The following is a 14,386-nucleotide window of genomic DNA, read 5'->3' on the forward strand; positions in this document are numbered from 1 at the left end:
CTCTATTTGCTCCTTTTCGCTCGGTAGTAGGCCTGGCTCGATGTCGATGGCTGCAAGGACAGACTCCACGTCTTCGAAATCAGAATCATTGGTTTCAAGAGTTCGCAGCTCCGTAACCTGGATGAAATCATTCAGACTGGTGATGACTGTTCCTTTTGAAACGTGCAGCACCTCACTTCCAAAGTTTGTGAGTAGAACGTTTGCACATCCGTCACGTAACTTAACAAGGCCTCGTGCCATGCAGATCCATTTTTGTAGTAGTAAGGCAGCGTTGTTGTCAGCAAATTCTTCGAATTCACTGAATGCTTTGTTGTTTACTGCGACAGATATGCTCGATCTTGGCGGCACCATGACGCCATCATCTGCAATACAAAGGTCATATACGTTTTCTTCCGTTTCAAAGGTAGCAATCGCGTGCCTAGTCGAGAATGAGACGGAAGATTCTCGCAAGTTAATTACAGCGCCATTAGCTCGTAAGAAATCCATGCCGATAATCAAGTCTCTTGAGCATTCCGGCAGCACAATAAAACTGGCGACGTACATGAAACCCCGTATTCCGATTCTTGCTGTGCATATTCCAGTAGGTTCGATGAGGTGCCCTCCTGCTGTGCGAACTTGTGGTCCCTTCCAAGAAGTCAGCCCTTTCTTTAGTATTTTAGAAAGCCCGCTACTCATCACTGAAAAATCTGCGCTGGTATCTACCAGTCCGATGACTTCATAGCCGTCAACGAACACACGTAAATCGGAAGCAACGTCACTATCGAAGCACCGGTTTCTGAATCGGTCGTCGTTGAGAGTCAGCACTGGAGGTTTTTCTGAATTAGCGTCGACAGCGGCCTTGCCTCCACAGGTCGCTGACTCTAGTTTTCCCGACGTGGGCTTGGGGAACGAGACCTTGGGGAGCTTGCTGACGGTCGGGGGCTAGGCGATCTATACCTCTCCGTTATCCTTGCCCGTGGTCGGTGTCGTTGGAAGCCACTTGAGGTTTGACGACCTGTCAGGTATTCTTCAATTTCGAAGGGACGTTCACCATTTCGTGGTCGAGGTGCATTAACAGGAAAACCACGTAGTCCTGCCTGGCGGTAGTGGCACATTCGGTAGAGATGACCAGGCTCCCCACAGTGGTAACACAGCGGTATCCTGTCGTGGGTGCGCCAGACATCGCTCTTCCTTAGTCTCCTCTCTGGCGTTGGCTGCAGGGTGCTCGGCGGCATCGGGTACTGCATAGGTGTAGCCGCCGCGACGTTCGCACGTCCTGGAGGTCCTCGTAGTAGCACATCAGCATACGTCATTCTCGTCTTCTGTTGTAGTGGCAGCCCTGGCTGTGCGTTGCTCGAAGGTTCGCGTACCACCTGCCTGACCTCCTCACGGATCACATCGGCCAGAGACGAAAGCATTGGAGCGTTCTGGTCAAGACGCTGCCTCTGCAGCTCTTCTCGCACAACAGACCGCACCAGGTCGCGTAGTGCTTCCATGCCGTTACCGAAGGCTGGTGGCAACATGTCCAAGGAAGTGACGATCGCATCCCGGTTGTATAACCTTGCTCGGTGTTGTAGCGTCCTTTCCATTGTAGTAGCCTAGGAACGAAACTCGGCGACGGTGCGCGGCGGGCTTCGAATTAGTCCGGCAAAGAGTTCTTGCTTCACGCCTCGCATCAGATGGCGCAGCTTCCTGTCTTCACTCATATTTGAATCCGCTCGGTGGAATAAGCGAGACATGTCTTCCACATACATGGCGACAGTTTCGTTATTGCGCTGATTTCTTGTCTGGAGCGCAGCTTCAGCTCTCTCTTTGCGGTCTGTGTTCGGGAAAGCAGCGAGCAGCTCCCGTCGAAAACCATTCCATGACCGGAAGGTGGCTTCGTGGTTTTCATACCACGTTCGTGCGCTATCTTCCAGTGCGAAGTAAACACTTCCAAGTTTGCGCTATTCCCCATATCCGCTAGCCTTTGCGACGCGTTCAAAGTGCTCAAGCCAGTCCTCTGCGTCCTCGTAGCTTTCGCCGTGGAAAGGCTTTGGTAGCATTGGCTGGTTTACTACAATGTTGGCTGGAGTGACCTGAGCTGTCATGTCAGTTGCGTACCCGTTCACAGCCGTTGATGTTCCAAGCGAAGTCGATAAAGGTGAAAATTCAGGACCCTCACCACGTAGGCGTCGACTGCAGCGCTCATGAACAGGCGTCAGCTCGTTGGGTCGAAATTGCTGTGGTTCTGGGCTTTGCTCCGTCACTCGAGAGGGGCTTGGCATCACACCCAGCACTTCCACCAGATTTGTAACGCACTCTTCAATAAACTCTTTCAATACGCTAACGTACGCTGGGCGAACTTGTGCCCGAGAATAATAGCACAGCTAGATTGTCTCGAGGATTCCCTTCTGCCTCTTCTTCTACGTTCGTCTTTTTTCCCAACACGGTTCGCGCGCAGCTGGGTCCCACAGGCTCGTGCGTCGAAAATCATCTAGAAGGCACAAGTATTTGCTAGCGTGCGTAATTTGAAGTCACATTGTGTCAATATTATACCGTGCTTACAGGAATACCGGGCGTACAATGATCAGAGGGATAGCGCGATCGAAGTGCGCGCTCCCAGATACATACGTTACCCGTACTGCTTACCGTACGCGCACTATTTTTCACATTTAACGTTACCGTTGTAGCGTAGGTGTACGTAGTGTACGTACAACATAACGGCGTGCTAGGATGCCCGTTTCAATGTGAATTTGGCGTAGTTGTTGTCTCACTCGGTTCGCAGCAAACGACTGTTTAAAATGACTTCGCTTGCCTAAAGCTAGGTTCGATGACCGAGTATTACGGATACGTTGGCCTAGGTTTTGAGATAGCTTCCCATTTCGGACGTCTCTTGGCCTAACCTGAAGATCAATGTAAACAAACTGGCAACATATATGTTTTCGTGATTTGTGCGTGGTTCACACTCGTTTACTTTTGTTATTATAAAATAAACTTGTAACATTGTTTCGCGCGGTGACACAAGCAAACCTTCTCGTTTAATTTTTTAACGGTTCTTTAACTTCTCAACTCTATGACAGATGGCGCCATTATCTCAGCTGGGGCATGTAAACTACGTAAACGCTATCCCGCTCAACTATAAGACACTGTCTGCAACGAACGTTGGCAGCACGGTAACGTCATTACCTTAAACCCCGCTTCCACGCTAGCGGTTAATTAAAACTGCCTAATGTTCACCCTGCTCCCTCTCTGTGGGGCAATGTACGCGTGGGAGAAAAAAGCGTGCGCCGCCGCGTCTTTAATATGTGTCAACGCGCACTTCAAGCGCCATCTTGCTGCTAATTCCGAAATCGCGATTGCCCCCCCCCCCCGAGATGCCTATTATATAACTGATAGATATAGATAGCCTGCCGTTTGAGCATTGATGGAGGTGCTCATTCATGGTTCAGTGATTGACGTCTCGCACTCACATTTCAAAGGTTCCGCGTTCAATCCTGCGCGCTGAAGTCTTTTTCTGACTTGCTTTTCTTTCTTGCATTTATGACGCATACATACGTATAAATAATTATTTAATTATTTTAATACCTCAAGGGCCCCATTGAAGCGGTGTTACATGAGGGGGTAGACAGTTCACAAACAGATGATTTCTGCAATGGCTTTTTTGAAATGGACGTTGCTGGAGTGGAGCATGACGTCAGCAGGAAGATCGTTCCATTTTATTGATGTTTGCTCAAGAAATGAAGAGTGATGGATGGTGGTATGCACACGGGGCTGGATAAACCGCTTTCGAATGGCTGATACGGCATGAAAGACAATGAGCTGGAACAATAACATGGTTTAGGTGCAATGCATGATAAAATTTATGATACAAACACAGTCTTGAAACTTTACGGCGCGAAGCTAAGTTAATCATGTTAGCCCGAGATTTTAGCTTGGTTACGCTACTGTGATAGGAGTAGTCCAAATAAATGAATCTGGCGGCGCGATTTGGGATGGATTCAAGTGTTTTGATGAGGGTCATTTAATGGGGATCTAATATGGCACGTGCGTATTCTAGCTTTGGACGAACTAGTGTTAGATAGGTTAAACGTTTAACAGAAGGCGGGGCTAGATGTAAATTTCTTCGGAGATAGCCAAGAACGCGGTTTGAGTCATTAGTGATGTTCATTATGTGGGATGACCAGGTGAGATCAAAAAATAGAGTGATACCGAGGTATTTACATTTACGAGGCTGCTGTAATTTGAGAATCAGACAGAAAGAATTTTTAGGAGGAATAGGATTGTCGGCAATGGAAAGAAATGGCACAGGTTTTTTGTGTTAAGGGACATCAGCCAGTTTTCGCACCATGATTCCATCAAAGGAAGTTCAGATTGTATGATGAAAGTGTCGCTTTCCTTGTAAGCAGGACGATAAATGACGCAGCCATCTGCGAGTAGACGAATGTTAGAAGCTAAGTTATTTAGGAGGTCGTTAATATAGATTAGGAATAGCAGAGAACCAAGGACGGTGGCTTGAGGTACGCCGGAGGTTAACCATCGCTCCTCCCTATCCGCTGTTAGCACAAACGAACTGCTTACGGTTAGTCAAGAAGTCACATATCCAATTCAAAACGAGACAATTAAGGTTAAGACATCAAAGCTTCAACAATAATCCTTTAAGGGGAACTTTGTCGAAGGCTTTTTCGAAAGAAGTGAAGATGGCGTCTACAGGTATGTTAATATCTAGGTTAGAACTTAGGTCAATAACGAACAGAGCGAATTGAATGTCACTTGAAAGTCCTGTTTGAAAACCATGTTGGTTAGGGTGAAAGAAATGTACTGAACGTAAGAAATGTACTGTGTGGAAATAAATTATGTGTTCCATTACCTTGGAGCAAACACTTGTGATCAAAATGGGGCGATAATTACTTGGTGAAGATGAATGACCTTTTTTCGGGACGGGAACAATCTTGACAAGTTTCCAGTTTTCCAGCACCACTTTGCATGAAATAGACTGATGAAATATGTACGAAAGGATATTGCTTGTTATAGGCCTAATGTTTTTCAGTATTTTGGAGTTAATGCCGTCAATCTCCGCGGATGACGTCAGTTTCAATTTTTCAATTAGTTTTGCAATTCCCTATAAATTGAACGTAATGACAGGCATGACAGGATAATCAAGAAATGGGGAATCTGGAAGCGGGCTCCAAGATTCCGGGGTAAATACGGAAGAGAATGCAGAATTTAATACTTGAGGGATAATATGATCCTAAATTGGACCACCGTGTTAATCGAGTAATGATAATGGTTTTGTAGGGTTGGGGTTAAAGGCTTTCCAAATTTCTTTAGGATTATTGCTTAGCATATTAGGCAACGTAGAAGAGAGAGCGAAAAGAACGCTTAGCGTTCGCAGCAAGCGTTTCAAATTTCTTTGCTGTTCTGCAGTACCTATTCCAAGTGCTCGCGGTGTTGGACTGTTTAGCTGAGCGATATATTTGCTTTTTTTCATTGTTAAGACGCTTAAGAGATGCGTTAAACCAAGGAGAAGACACCCGTTTCATAATTGTAGTTGTATATATAAACCTATTGATCAAATCATGAATTTTTTAGTTGAACAAACGCCAGTTAGTTTCAAGAGGGCGTTGGAAGAAGTCGTTTAAATACCAGTCGCAAAATATGAATAATTCGTTGTTAAAGGCGGCATAGTTACCCTTATCGTAGAGTGTGATGGTTTTCTTAAAATTTCTCGGACCTGGTAGTTGATTACAAAACTAAGCGTGAAGTACAGCGTGATCACTTATCTTAGGGATAGGAACTAGCAATACAAGATTGCCAGGGTGTGAAGTGAAAATGACGTCAAGAATATTTGAAAAGTGCTCAGTAACTCGCATTCGGAAGAAACAAGTTGAGATAAACGAAATGTTAGGCACGTGTTAACAAAATCGCTTTCCACAGTGTGTTTACATAACGTGAGCGCGGAAATAAACCAGCTTATACCTGGGAAGTTAAAGTCACCCATTAAAATAACCGGTATGCTGGGATGAGAGGCATTCAAGAAGTTAAGAGCCTTTTATAAATTTGCAATAAATAAAGCATCTGTGTCAAAGGAGTGGTAACAGACTCCAATGATAACCGGAGGATATGAGTTTCTACTGCAGATAAACAATAATTCCAGGCTGGTTGGTACGACTACTGGGCAGCAATTCGATCGACTGTGAGCAGCTGTTAGAATCCCCCACCACGCTTACCATCACGATCTCACCGAGAAATAGTAAAGTGTGGAAAGCATGGTGTTAATTCGGAATCGCATATTGAAGGGTTTAGCCACGTTTTAATTAAGAAAACAAAGTTGCATTCAGTCGTGCAGATATGATTAAAAAGAGAGTCGTGTTTCGACAAGTGGCTTCTAATGTTAGTATGCACAATTGACAAAAGTTCAGGACTTATTTGAGGATTCGCTGGGCGAGGAAGTGGTAGCTATGGGCTGAGGAGGATTACTTTTTCAGAAGAGCGATTGAAAACGTACGTAGTGCCATCAATGATTCGCTTGTTGTGCCGAAGTTTAGACGTCTAGCGACGTGCCTTACCAAATTCACTGACTTGCTTACGGGCCTTGCGTGTGTTGGGGGAAATATCTTCACTAGTGCTGTAATCGGAGTCTTTTAGTTTTTTAGCGTTAGACAGCACTAGGTCTCGGTCATGAAATGGCAGAACCGGACAATGATGGGCCTGTTTTTGTTTGGTTGAAATCGTCCTATGTGGTGAGCGTGTTCGATGTCTCTAGGCTGGACTGAAACTTCAAGATTGGCAAGACATAGATCGATGAAGTGCTTCTCAGACTGTGCCCTAGTCTCATCACTGGCATCTTCAAAACCGTAAAAGACAAGGAAGGATCATCGCTGTCTGTCCTCAGAGTTGTCCATCATGGCGACAAGGCTAGCGATATCGCAGCAGTTTTGCTCAGTTAGTGTCTGCAAACCGTCGACGTTTTCTTTTACCGTGGCTTTTACGCAGCAGTTTCCTTCAATTTTAAAAAGTCTTTTAGTAATTTCGCCAAATTTTTCCTAGTGTTGCAGCAGCGTAGAACCAATAGATTTCATTTCGTTAAGGATGGCTGCCTGTCCGAACTGGATTTCGCTGAAGACAGACATAATGTCGCTAGAGGTTTCAGCATTAGCGGACCGAGTTGCAGGGCCTCGGTTAGTCTCGATGTCGCCACTTAATAGCAACAATACTCGCAGGGTATAAATACAACTATAAACAATTTCTAAGCAACAGTTGGGGCTCGGTAGCACTAGCAAAGCAGCGTATTTGGTACGCTTGGAAAACAGAGAACAGAACTTTCTTTACCTGCACAAAAAGCAGGCGTTGCAAGTGAGTGCGGGCCGTCGCTGGGGTGCTGCTGTGCCCACTGAAGAGCACGCGGCCTTTGGTGAAGCTTTTATCGTAGCGGAGTGACGTCAGTACGGTTTCCGTGCCTCGCGACCATGACGGGAAGGGCAGCAGCAGTGAATGAAGGAGGCACTGGCGGGAACATTGAAGGGTATTTGTGTGGTGCGGGCGGCAGGGTAGCCACGACAAAAGGCAGGCGGTGAATCCTGGCTGATGGGTCCAAAGCGTGCAGCGGGTGCTCAACCTGAGGGGCCGGGCTCCGATGTGCAGCGTCCTGCGGACCATTGGGGAAGGATTGAAGAGTGGCCGGGAAGAATACCTGCACAAAAAGCAGGCGTTCCAAGTGAGTTCGGGCCATCGCTGGTGTGCTACCGAGCCCACTGAAAAGCGCGCGGCCTTTGGTGAAGCTTTTATCGTAGCGTTGTGTCGTCAGTACTGTTTCCGTGCTGGTGAGGGATGAAGACGTCGACGATGACGCCGGCGACGAAATACAGCTGACACGGTTCGTGTAATAAAACGTCATTTCTGGTTGGTAGACATGATAGGACGTTTTTGTAGTGTGCTTCGTCATCGAGAAACGGAATCAATAATCCTCGGCTAGTGGTCAATACGCTGTTCCCGGCGGAGAGCGTTTTCGAACACAGTCATTCTACGTGGCTTCCTCTTCTTAGGCCATGTTTCTAAACTCACCTAAGGCAGGCTTTCTGTAGGGAAAGTAATCGCGTTATTATAAGTATTCAAGTGGCTTAAAACATTGAGGGAACAACCAATCGTCATACAATGCAGACTCGAAAAAGAATAGGTCGTCCAATGCTCCAACTCATTAGAAAACGTATTCTTCATCGTCTGTTAATTGTAGAGCACATTCATTTAAGGCATAATTCTTTATTCTCATCAGCCCCCGCATAAAAATAAACTGCACAAAAATCTTACAAAGGTGTAGCGGCTGCCATGCTTCTCCGAAGACTAACGAAGATAGCATAGTGAATCAGTTTCTGCGCAACGGCATCCCCGCAGTTCCTGTGGCCCTCGTCCCTAGCAATGACGGCTTCATTCGGATAAAGAATCCGAAAACGGTCCAGGCGGAGCTGAAACCTTCAACGTCTCACTTCCACAGCATCACTTAGGTCCGCCAGTTCGCCAGAGGTGGTATTTCATTATTTTTCATCTGATCAGCTCTGTGTCTAAGACCTGCTGAAGCACTCGAGTTTCGTGACTAATCCAGTGAGCGCTTTTATTCCTCCGCATCTGGCATATGTGAAATGTATTGTTCGCGGCATCGATGTTAACTTGACCCCGTGTGAGGTATTAGAGATGTTTGCCGTGACTGGTGCTATCTGCGTTTATAGGTGTGCATGACTGTTAGAAACGCAGAAGATCCCGACTGTGTCGTAATTGTAACCTTTGCTGGAGCGAATCTCCCAAGCGAAATCAAGGCGTGGCCACTACTATACAGAGTGGAACCGCTGTTACCTCGACCACTCAAGTGTACGAAGTGCTGGTGATATGGTCACACTAATGAAGGATGCAGGTCAGAACTCAGATGCCGGGTGTGTGGTGACAACCACAAAGCGAATGACTTCAAAGCTAAAAAATAGAAATGATGTCTCTGCTACGAACAACACTGTGCCGATATTCTTGATCGCTCAGCTAAGACCCGAAAAACACAAATTCTTGAAATTATAGGACGTATGCGCTGTTCGCGACGAGAAGCCATAGAGGAAATACAGGCCAGAACTCAGGAGTATGCCAGTGTTGCAGCACGACTTATCTCGGGAATGAATGCGTCGATTTCCCTGAATATCGCGTAGTTCGTAGAAAAGGCTCCAGAGAAAGCCACGAAACGACTTCCTTGTAACCTTGGTGATTTTTGATCTCAAATGCTGGCTAACCAGTTGACTCGCATATTTGGTACAAAGAAAGAGTCAGGCCTAGCATCCCAACATATTGAGAGTTCACGACCAATAATAGACGTTGAATCTGAAACTGCGCCATCGTATTATCCGCCTGCAGGACCCTCTACAGTAGGCGTTCAGAGCCAAAATGAGGAATTTGAAACCACGTTATCGTATTCTCCGTCTGCGGCACCCTCTGCAATAGATATAAGGAGCCAAAGTGAGGATAAAGATGCAGATACAATAGATTCAGATGACATAGATTTAGATCCTAGGTCCCTGAAGCGATCTAGATCCCTTCTGTCAAAGAAAACTAACTCACCAAAACAGACAGAGAACAAAAAGTATCTGAAGGAAAACGAGAACCTTTCAAAGAAAAATTTTTTGAAAGAAAGCATTATAAATAAAGCTGTAGCGGAAACAGCTCTTGCGGAACCATAGGGTCGCTTAAAATTCTACGTTGGAATTGCCGATCAATTTATTCAGCATCTACGGATTCGGTAATCTTGCCTTCTAAATTCGCTCCTGATACTATAGCGTTAAAAGAGACATGGCTATCGGTACATGGTTTGTTTAGGTTAAATAACTTCCGGTCTTTTCAACTAGACCATCCATCGAGAGGTGGGAGTCTAGCTTTGTTTATTGTTAATAGAATTAGTATGAAAGTCAAATGTTCATACAAACTTATGTAGCCAGAGTGCGAAATTTTGGCAGTAGACGTTACATTACCTAACTGCGGTCCTTTCACCCTAATTAATACGTATTTTCCGGATGGAGTTCAAGACACACGAAGTTTGGATCTAGCTACAAGGTTGTGGAGCAAGGACAAAGTTTTAGTTGGAGACTTTATTTTCCACCACACGAGTTGGGGTTTTACAACTGATCATAGTGGGAAACACTTGTGGGAGAGAACAACGGGGAATGACCTGACGTGCCTCAACGTCAGAACCCCACATTTATTCATACTCACTCCAGGTCGGCATTATGTTTAGGTTTGTCAGTTCGGCTATTATTACTTGTTCATGAAAGGCGCTGGACTGTGACACCAACAGTGACCACTTACTGATAAGTTTTGAAATATCTTGCCCTATAATTCCATCATCTTCAACTGTACGAGTATTTGTAAATGACACTAAATTTAGGAATAACCTGAAGTCAGCATTGGCTTCTCATTCGTAAGAGAGCGATGACACAAAAGCACTGACGATATATTGAGTCATGAAAAGAGCCTACAAAATAGCGGAATTTACTGTTGAATCCACAAAAAAGGCATATAACCGTTGGCGGAAAGATGAATGTACAAGAGAGCACCGACGACGTCAGGTAGCTTGGAAGCAGCTTTTACATAATCAATCCCCCCAAAACTGGGCCTATTGTAAAATCATTGCAGCGGGGTTTAGGAGAATGGTAGCTCAAGCTAAACAATAAAATAACAGACGACTTTATGAATGCCTGTCGAAGCCTAAACTTATGAAGTACGCTGAAGAGAATGCATTTCCCACCATATTTTATTGAATGGGCGGCGGAATTTTAAAGTCAAGAGAATTCTACTGCGTCATGGATGGATGTTCCTCATCTGGATCTAAACAAACGTGTGGAGTTCCCAAAGCAGCAGTCTTATCTTCATTGTTATTTAATGCTTCAATTATCACAATTACCACGCACCAAAAAGTTACTGTGTACATATATGCTGAAGACATCGCATTCTTTGCTGCTGACTGTGATAATTACTCACTGCAACTTTAATTACAAAGATATATTAACATGTTAGAAATTTGGTTGCAGTTGATTGCATTATCGTTTAATATTAACAAAAGTGTGCTCTTGATGTTCCCGCTTGCAGACCCAGTTTTAATTTCAATTTTATATAGACAGGAACCCATCCAGCAAGTAGACTCTATAAAATATTCGGGAATTATTTATAATGACAAACCTAACTGGAGACCACCCATAGAGTATATAACAACCATGGCACAACGTCCTCAGGCTTACTGCACAAGCTATGTAACGAGAAATATGGGTTACGGAGGCACACCTTCATAATGTTGTACAAGATGTGCATGCGCCCCATCAAGTAATTCATTATAATTGCTTATAAAACAAAACCTCTAGTTGTCTGGGAGGGAGAAGCACTGTGAATGTGTCTGGGACTCCCTAGGTTTGTGGCTATCGACGTACTGTACCAGGAAGCGCGCCTGCCTGCAATACTTTGTCGATTTCGCATTTTGACAATACAAGCATTTTTTTTTATTTCATAGCTTACCGGCAAGAATATCGCCATATGCTTTTATCGCAAGCCCAGACGCCTTTTTTTTGCTCATTGGTCACGGTTTCACACATTCCGGATAATGTTTGCACAAAAGAATCTACAAAGTGTAAGTCTGAACATTAGAAATGTAATTGAGACTACTGACTCGAATTGTCATGTTAGAATAGAGTATGATAATATATTCGCCCAAAACGCCAAGTTAAAATCTCTCAAAATTTTAAATACCATATTAGTAAATTACTTGGAGCATGCAGAAACTAAAAATATAATAGCCACAGATGCTTCAGTAAATAATCAATAGCCAGGTGTAGGCATTTCCTCTGATTCGCTTGACTGGTCCTTTTCAGAGAGACTGCCTTATTTTACGCCAGTTTTTGAAGCGGAGCTCGTGGCGATTATTTTAGCTCTTCGAAAACATCCGTCAAATCAAAACAACGCAGTCATAATGACGAATTCTCTTTCAGTTTGTGCAGCTCTGACGGCATCAAAAAACTCTCGAATTCTAAGGACATTCAAAATATTTGTACCCCTGTAGTTGAGACTCCTGAGGTTACTATGGGTTCCGGGACACTGTGGATTAGGATTAAATGAATTGGCCGATTTCTTAGCACGAGCCGCCCTTGATGGCCCAGTTTTATTCATACTGCCAGATGTTGAATATATTACAGCGATAAATCAGAATCAGAAACCAGAAATGCTTTTATTTTCCAACAAAATTGTTGAGGGTCCTTCAGGCAAAAAGCTGCAAAGTACATCTTGAATGTGCCTGATGGCCCTCACATGGTAACACTAAGACCAACATAAATACAGACGTTTAGCATATATGCAAATACACCATTTCTATTGAAACTAGAAACTTGCAACATGTTGAATAACACTAGTGATTTCCCAGATATCAAAAATCACACGAGTGAATAACACTAGTGATTGATAAGATATCAAAAATCAGCAATCTCCACTGACACGATAGAAAAAGTAACTATGTGGACAGAATATAACCACCTCATATTTCCATGGCCACCCCACTGGAGCCAGTCCAGAAAGCTCGAAGTTTTATACTACTAAATTTTGTTTTCATGTCCCCCCCCCCCTAAATATGTATCTACACAGAGCTGGTCAGACAATATCACCCCTCTGCGCATTCTGAGGAGAAATGGAATCACTAGAACATTATTTTTTGTATTGTCGCCGATACGCTATACTTCAAAAAAGGTTACTAGCTACTTCATTTCTGAAAATAGGCATTAGATGGATGGCGGAAACTGCACTAAGCTTTGGTGCCTCAGATTTAGGACATGGCTACAAGGATGCTTTCAATGCCATTTGTGATTATATTCAGGAATTCAAACGTAAACCTTTGGGATCCTCAATCAAATATATAATATTTATTATCAAAAAAAAACTAAATGGTGAGGTGAAGTAAACGCGGCTGAGTGGTAATGACAACAACTGAAGTTTAAAGATTTCTCAACTTGACTTTTTCATTTCTTTCTTTCTTGTTTGCTCTCTTATTATGTGGTTTTTACACTAGTCATATTATAATGCAAATTCATTAAACATAGTAATTATGCTCACAGAAAAATGCACTACGCTTTCTTGGACAATCCCCCTGAGTAGGTGTGAGCCATGAGTCCAGGGAAACAAACAGACTCCTGGCTTAGTGCACCGCACGGGCCCAGGCTGGACCAGCCCGTGGGTCGGGCCGGTTAAGGGGTTGTTAGATCGGGCCCGGGCTGGGCTCGGGCCTAGGAGAGTCAGGCTGGGGTCGGGCCCGGGCCTGACCCAGGCCCGAATTAGGCCCGAGTCTCATACGTATCGGTATAAGAATGTGCGTAAGGTGATTTACTTTGTTTTGTGGGATTTATTGCAGCGATAATAACGTAGCAATACACATACCATTTGAAACGCTGCAGATGAGGACGTTGTGTACTTTAGAACACGGTAACTCCTTAGCCTGCAGGTAATTGCACAGTACAATATGTCTAGCATTTTGCTCCACCAGCATGCTACACGTAATTCAAAAAACTCTTAATATGATTTTACACCATTAATTGAAAGACGCTCTTGAGTGCAGTGTGAGGAAAGGTTTAGCAGGTGGTATTGCTGCAATAGCAACGCTACGTTGCCTATAGTAGTATACATAATATATACGCGTATCTCGATAAACAATTTGAGTATGCAGCTATAAGCTTTCACGCCCACCACTCCTGTTTTCAGCTGCATTACTCCATAGGGTAGTAGACCCATTAGTAGTAGTGAGTCATTAATACATCATTGGCTGTTCTTAATGCACTTTAAGTGCATCATGCGGAGTGAGTCTTATCCCAGACGCACCTATCAATGCCAACGTAGCCACTTTGTTGTGCTAGCGGGGCAGCTTCATATATGTAGCATCTGGTAATTTGCAAATTATACCTAACTTGAATTCGCATTGTACAGGGCACATTTCTGGGTTAGCCTTACGGCCTCCTTTTTATTCACCTTATTTTATGAGTTAGTCATAGTTGTCGTAATTTGTCGTAGCGCAAGCTCATGGCGCTAAAAAACATAACACTATCTTGTGGCAAAAGTCAGTGAAAGCTTCAAAGGAGGTGATGTTTATGATGATGATTTGCTGCTGTACCCTTCGTAACACGGAGGTGTACTGTAACGCCTGTATCGACACAGTTTATGGCATAAATTTCTAAAGGCTCCAGTGACGCCCGAGGCTGAGAATTTTTTTTAAACTTCTTCCCCAGCTTCGGCAATTTGGGGATATAAATGAAAAAGTAAAACGCATCAAATGTACCGACATGATCCTCATTTTTTGTGAGATCTTGACGTATACAGTTTATGCGTGCTTAGATATCATCTGCTTGGTATTTGCAGAGGTGCAACTTGGTTGCCTCGC

This window comes from Rhipicephalus microplus, unplaced genomic scaffold (assembly GCF_043290135.1).
Source record: "Rhipicephalus microplus isolate Deutch F79 unplaced genomic scaffold, USDA_Rmic scaffold_64, whole genome shotgun sequence".
Classification (NCBI taxonomy): Eukaryota; Metazoa; Arthropoda; class Arachnida; order Ixodida; family Ixodidae; genus Rhipicephalus; species Rhipicephalus microplus.